Raw genomic sequence first — 7,340 nt, forward strand, 5'->3', positions numbered from 1 at the left:
AGTTTTATTAAAATGATGACTTCAAATTTGACATCATTCATATGTGTCTTTCAGTATATTAGCTTTAGATTACAAAATGAATCTGTAATTTTACTAAAACTAGGAAACATGCTGTTCATACGATGCAAAGCGTTGACTTTTCAGCACTGTAATGTTTTTAAGGCTGTTTCTGACCATTCTTAGACCTAAGCGACAACTTTCCCCACCCTCACCAATCATTATTTTACATGCAAGAATGAACAGAATGAATACTTCATTATCTTGAGTTTAATAAAGGAATTAAATCTCTAAACATGTAAATTATATTAATAAATAAAATAAAGTCAACAGACTACTGTTGTCATAGCTTAACTTGCTAGCTTAACACTTAAAATGTGTTAGGTGAACATTTATTACTCTAGGGTTAGGAAAATTAACCAATCCAATTAATTAGTAGTCATTTCTAACCTTGGGGGACCTAAGAGACCATGTAGCGCCTTTCCAACACCCAAAGTTGCATTACAAAATATGTAACACAAAGTAACCTTAAATAAAAAATAAAAATAAAAAAAGTTGAAATTCCTATTTTAAAAAATGGCTTAACCCAGTAAAATTTAGGGAACAGTTGGTTTGGCTTGTAGCTATAATAACAAAATAATAACTGTAACAACTAAAACATCTTTGATATTATGTAGTAGTAGTAATAATAATAATAGTAATAATAATAATTGCAGACCACATGCCTAGTGACAGACTCATGGGAAAACCATTGATCCCACATTGAAAACTAGGGATTTCAAGGTGTATATAAAACAATCAGTAACAGAAGACTATATGTACTTCCGTGTTAACCTGTAACTACACACATCAAGGATCATGTCTGGCAGAGTCACTATAGAAACTGACAAGTGGGGCAAGATGTGCGAGAGTCATATATGACCCTGTCTAATTAAATTTGCTAAATTAGTCTTTTAGTTGTTAGGCCTTATCTGAGTCATTACTCTCACAGGTATTACACTCCTTTCTCTCTCTTTAAATGAGGTGTGGAGCAATAGTCAGTGACATGTTCACACACACATACACACACACACACATGCTCAGGTTCATACATACGTTCAGCAAATGCACATGCAAATAAACCACCTTAAACACACAATGGAAATTCTCTGACCAAAGGTCCAAAGTTAAAACCTCAATCAAATCCTTTCATTTTAAGTGTTTAGGTTTGAAATTGATTTTAGAAATATACACACTCCGCCTGGCTTCCTTGTCCAGTCAGGTGCAAAGTGGGTGATAAGCATGTGATAGCCAGCTGACCTCTGTGGTGGGTCAAAGCATTTAGCATAGCAGCGCTGTCATAATCAGTGATGCCCTCATGGTGCCCCGGGTCGCACTCGAAAGGTTTCAAAACCTAAGTGCTAGAGTCCAGGGGCAATTAGGCTTTCGCTGCTTCTAGAGAGTGAGGATGTCAACAAACCTTATAGGGTGTGTGTTTGTGTGTGTGTGTCCGGCCAGGTTAATGTGTGCTTGAGTGCACCTTGGAAGTATAAGAGACAACCATCTCTGTTTGATTGGCGAGAGGGGACGAGCCAGTGGGTCAGGGTCACTAGGCCTCTTCAAATATCTCTTTATTATCACATAAACCTCTAAAAGCTGCATGTCTTCACTTGCTATCTCATGCTGTCTCCTCTACTCTCACTTGACTGGCTAATTTTGTGTATTACATTAGATAAGGAATAAAACACTACTAAAAACTCTAATAATAAAACACTCAGTGATGTGTGGTGTTATAGGAAAATAATCCACAACAGTGTGGTGTGATGAGACCCAGCACAAAGCAGTTACTCTTATCACTCTGAAGTGTTTTATTCTATAAATCACATTATATCACGGCAATTGGGAATTTATATCACAGCAATTTTTCAATGATTACAATTTTTTATTTATTAATAAAAGACATGTCAGTTTTTATCCACTTATAGTTACATTTTATGCTGTGGAATGTCAACAAAACAAGTGAGTTCCTGTTATCACTTACGTTACAATAGCTATAAACATTGGTTTCCTCACCAGCCTCTGTTTTTCTGTCTCAAAGAAAAATTGCAGCTTGTCATGCTGCAATCTGCAAATGTAAGAGGCCATGCTACACTGCCAGCAGCCAGCAGAGGGCGACAGTGGGGCACAGTGAGAGTCATCCGTGAGAACTCAGCTGCCCAGAATTCTCCAGGCTGATCATCCTGGATTGCCTGCACCTGCCAGGGAGCATACTTAAGGCCAGCGTTTGACACAGCTATTTGTTGCGCCTTTGTAGAGGGGTGACTGGTATGGTATGTCCGGGCTTGCCCAAGGTAAGAGTAAGAGTAAGAGTAAGAGTAAGAGTAAGAGGAAAAGGGGATTAAAAAGATGAAGGAAGATTTTAAAAAAATAATAAAAATTAGAAAAGAAACTGAAAAGAAAAGCAGAAAGAAAGTGGAGGGACAAGAGAGAGGACCTAAGACAAAGTGATTAAGGTGAGGGGCTAGCAATCCTTTGGGGTTTCCTCATGCAGGTTTGAGTCCTGCTGACTGAGAGATTTTCTGTCTGTCCTCTCAGTGCCTGTTATGTTGTGAGCTCAAGCTCACCAGGCTAAACTATAAAAACCAGCTATCAGTTTTTGATAAACTGATTATATATAATACAATGTCAACAAGTGTTAACCTATTTGAATAAAGGCCTGAAAGTTTAAAATTGAACATTAGTGTTTACTTTTTGAAAAGGTGTTGCTTTCTGTGTATAATGTAACTCTAATACACTGCCATACTGGGTTTTTTTTTCTTTTTCTTTATACCACTTATCTACTAGAGTATACTTAATCTGTTTTTTTTTTTTGTTTTTTTTTTTTTTGCTCTAGTTGTAAACCTGCGTATGTTAAATGTTTATCTGTACCTGAGAGAGCCTGAAAATTTTATCATATAACTATAATATGCATAATGACAAAGTTTGAAACTTTGTACTTTGTCTATTACTATAAATGCTTTATCATAAATATCCACAAGGTGGCGGTGTTGCCTTATTTATTCTCACCCCAACAAACCAGCTTTCCTTTGCTATTGAATTACAGGATGTGATTTAGTCTTTTATATACTGTATATGCAGACTACAGATAGGAGAGTCCTGTGCCCCAGGCCATTAAAGATGCCCATACACTGCATGACTGGAGCCAGCATCATTTGCTGTTCCTACCCCAGTGTCTGTATGCATGGTGGAAGACACTGCATTCCCAGTTCTGCCACAGTGATCTTGGCAAATCATTGCCTCACCCTCATGGTTTTCATGCTCCTGGAACTCCATGACTGCATGTCCATGACCTGCTCAACAGGTGATTGCACCTAGCAATTGGCAGGGAATCTTTTGCTAAATGGACCTGCTGGGGAAGCTGCACTCCTTGCCACAAGGAGTCCTGGAGTTCTCTTTTGTTGGTCAAGCAGCCGGGGAGGGGGCGAAAAGGGTGGTGGCCACATATGAAAGATTTCAAAAATTAAAAAAGTATAAGCTCACAATCCAACAGGTTGTCTGTGGTCTGTCTTGCCCATGCCTCAGTATGAATTTCTTCATTGCTTGCTGCAAGTAACTTGAGCTGTTCCCTATAGTTCTTGGTTTCAATAAAGTCATATGTTTTTCTGTCTAGAGCAAGCTGAGTGGTGAGAACAGCTGGGAATTTGTTTCTATGGGAAGGATTGAGTTGATTGAGAATCTCAACACTCCAAGGGCAGATGGAAATCATACACTTACTGCAACAGGGATAGACCCCTCCAACTAGGTAATATCTTGAGTCGATATTGGTGACTTCCCTCACTTTTGTGTAGATTCCTGAGTGGTGTATCTTCACACTGTGTGCATTTCAAAGGAATGCCCCATATTGGCATTGGTGCCCACAGAAACATGAGCTGTCTTAAGTAAATGTGTGGATCAGGAGGAGATGATGTGGCTTTGCAAGGCCTTGGTGGATGAAACCAGTTCTGTGAGAATTGTTGCTTCAGCTGTCCCTTCCTGTCCTAAAGACACTGTGCAATCCCCTTCCAGTCTGCTAGTTTAATAACTCTACAGAACTGCTTAAGAAAACTCAGCCAGTTTACTTCTGGTGACCTCATATTAATGTGTGGTGTGTGTGTGTGTGTGTATGTGGATGTGTGGTGCATTTTGTGGCCCTTCTTTCCACTCTTGTGTGTAACTGGGATTTTGTGTGCCACCTGCAGGATGATTCACAAGTGACATTGTGGGAGGATCTGTAGGTGGATCCACAGTTTTTCTGTGTGGGTCTGTGAGACTAGTCAAAAGATGGTCAGTCTCAATGTGTTGAAGCGTACAAACTGCACCCCAGACAGATAGTCTGACAGTTGTTCAGTGAAACACTCTGCATTAACTTCTTTACCACATAGAGAGCACTCTAATGTACCAGACTCACTAGGCACAATCGCTCTACTGGTCAGCAGGGGTGGGGTTTTATGCTGCCTCCTGTACTGGCCTGTGGGACTGGGTGCTTCCCTGTACTGGCCTGTGGGATTTGTTCCTTTTCACTCTGTGGTTCTTAGGCTGACTCCCTGAACTTAACCCTGTCTGCTGAGCTGTCTGGAAAATAAGTGTTAAGAGTTTTCTTGAGATCTTAAAAACACTGCCAGTTAAGTGTCAACCACATTATTCATTCATACATACATTTTAAAGTGACACAATTCAAGCACAAATGATGAGCATTTTCCTGTTATGAGATTTAAAATATTGACAACTGTAGCAAAATGAATTATAGCAACATTCACCAGGGCAGGTCCAGTGTGATATAAGTAAGTCATTACATACCTTATGATAACCACATTTGCAAGGGATTCTACTCCCGAAGATGTCGAATGGTTGTGTAATGGACAGTTACCAATACATTGTAACACATCCTTCCACTTCTTGAGGCCTGGCTTCTTGCCTGTAGTAAACCGGTACTTCCCCTGGGCATAGTTGTGCAGGAGATCTGACCAGTAAGCGCTGGGTTTTCCAGTCTTAGTCATGTCGGCAAATATCAGAGTAAATATCAGGCAAATCTACAACTTCATGTTAGTTAGTGGGATAGGTATTACTTGGAATGGAACAGAGAGCATAACTTATGATGGCATGTTTATCAATCATCAATTACGCTAATATAGGACTATTTAGTGTGTATGTGTATGTATGTAATATATTTGTAATTTGTAATTTTTTGATTTTGAGAGCATTTTGTGTGCACTTTGTAGTGAATTGGGCAGATTCCTGTTAAAATGGGTGCACAGTGAAATGCTTTTCCAACAATAGCAGACTGACATTGAATGATAGACTGCAAATTACTTCTGGCAGTAGCTTGTCTTTCATCTGTGGTTTTGTCGTTTTATTGTTTAGTTTATTAATTGATTTTATTTCATTGCTGTTGCTGCTTTTGATTTTATTGGAAAGCACTTTGGCAGGCACGTGGCGTTAAATTCGTTTTATATGTAAGTAAAGTTACTTTGATCAGTTCATGTGTATTTTCAGATCCTGGCACTTGGCTGTCTTGTGTGGTAGTCGTGGCCGAGTGGTTAAGGCGATGGACTAGAAATCCATTGGGGTCTCCCCGCGCAGGTTCGAATCCTGCCGACTACGACTCACTTTCTGTTTGTTCTCTCAACATGTCCAGATTAAGGGACTCACAGGGCCCTGGGACTTTAACACCAAGGACCCCCTGAATCAATAAAACACTAAATTTCAGGTACGAGTGGGTATATTATAAAAAAAACTATAGGTACCTAGCCCCTGCTTCTCAGTGCTCTTTATGCTGTGAGGTATTTTACAGTATAATCCAGACTTTCTAATAGTCCTAGCCTATACACCTTCAACTGTATTGTATATAAGTGGTATAAATACAATAAAATACTAGGTTATAGTAAAACATTTAACCAAAATGCAATTACAGCCAAAGGGTAGACTGCAAATTACTTCTGGCAGTATCTTGCCTTTCGTTTTGTCCTGTCTTTTCATCTGTGGTTTCGTATTGTTATTGTTTTATTTATTAACTGGTTTTATTTATTTCATTGCTGTTTGCTGCTTCTTGTGCTCTTGTATGTTGTAGTCGTGGCCAAGTGGTTAAGGCGATGGACTAGAAATCCATTGCGCAGGTTCGGGTCCTGCCGACTACGACTCCCTTTCTGCTTGTCCTCTCAGCATGGCCAGATTAAGACCTCACAGGGCCCTGGGGGCTATGTTAACACCAAGGACCCCCTAGTCTTGGTACCCTAGTGCCCAGCATATGTATTATATAAAAAAAAAAAAAATCAATAAATAAAACAAAAACCTCAGATGAAAAGACAAGACACTGCCAGAAGTAATTTGCATTTGTGAATGCTTGAAATTAGTGTTTTGAATTACATAGGGTCCCATGATTGATTTGGGGGGGGGGATCCTTAGTATTACCATAGCCCCAGGGCCCTGTGAGTCCCTTAATCTGGACATGTTGAGAGAACAAACAGAAAGTGAGTCGTAGTCGGCAGGATTCGAACCTGCGCGGGGAGACCCCAATGGATTTCTAGTCCATCGCCTTAACCACTCGGCCACGACTACTGCGCACTGCTGCCCCTACCGCACACTACTGCACACTGCTGCACACTACTGCCCCTACTGCACACTACTGCCCCTACGGCCCCTACTGCACACTACTGCCCCTACTGCACACTACTGCCCCTACTGCACACTGCTGCACACTACTGCCCCTACTGCACACTACTGCCCCTACGGCCCCTACTACATACTACTGCCCCTACTGCACACTACTGCCCCTACTACATACTACTGCCCCTACTGCACACTGCTGCACACTACTGCCCCTACTGCACACTACTGCCCCTACGGCCCCTACTACATACTACTGCCCCTACTGCACACTACTGCACACTACTGCACACTACTGCCCCTACTGCACACTACTGCCCCTACTGCACACTACTGCACACTACTGCCCCTACTGCACACTACTGCCCCTACGGCCCCTACTACACACTACTGCCCCTACTGCACACACTGCTGAGCTGTAGCATCTGAGAAATACACGGATGAACTGATAATGTGACCTTTATTTACATAAATAACAAATTTAACACCAAAGACATACTTTCAAGCTTTGTTCTGGGAACTAAAAAGTTCTAGATGGATATGTATAGTGATGAATGAATCATGCTTTGTCTATTACTATAAATGCTTTATTATAAATCTTCACAAGGTGGAGCTGTTGTCTCATTTATTCTTGAACCAAAAAACGAGCTTTCCATCAGCGGTTGAATTATACGATGTGATTTTGTCTAAGATATATTTTTTAAAAAGTCTAATAAATGTTG

The 7,340-nt window shown here is 40.5% G+C and overlaps 3 non-coding genes across 3 annotated transcripts; 2 read left to right on the plus strand and 1 right to left on the minus strand.

Annotated features, from left to right (window-relative positions):
* The first annotated feature begins 5,534 nt into the window (after positions 1 to 5,534).
* trnas-aga (transfer RNA serine (anticodon AGA)) lies at positions 5,535 to 5,616 on the plus strand. Its single transcript has one exon. It is a non-coding gene; the product is annotated as a tRNA-Ser (tRNA).
* A 462-nt stretch (positions 5,617 to 6,078) lies between these two features.
* On the plus strand, positions 6,079 to 6,149 carry trnas-aga (transfer RNA serine (anticodon AGA)). The gene has a single exon. It is a non-coding gene; the product is annotated as a tRNA-Ser (tRNA).
* Positions 6,150 to 6,488: 339 nt separating this feature from the next.
* Positions 6,489 to 6,570, minus strand: trnas-aga (transfer RNA serine (anticodon AGA)). The gene has a single exon. It is a non-coding gene; the product is annotated as a tRNA-Ser (tRNA).
* Positions 6,571 to 7,340: the final 770 nt, after the last annotated feature.

This window comes from Pangasianodon hypophthalmus, chromosome 21 (assembly GCF_027358585.1).
Source record: "Pangasianodon hypophthalmus isolate fPanHyp1 chromosome 21, fPanHyp1.pri, whole genome shotgun sequence".
Classification (NCBI taxonomy): Eukaryota; Metazoa; Chordata; class Actinopteri; order Siluriformes; family Pangasiidae; genus Pangasianodon; species Pangasianodon hypophthalmus.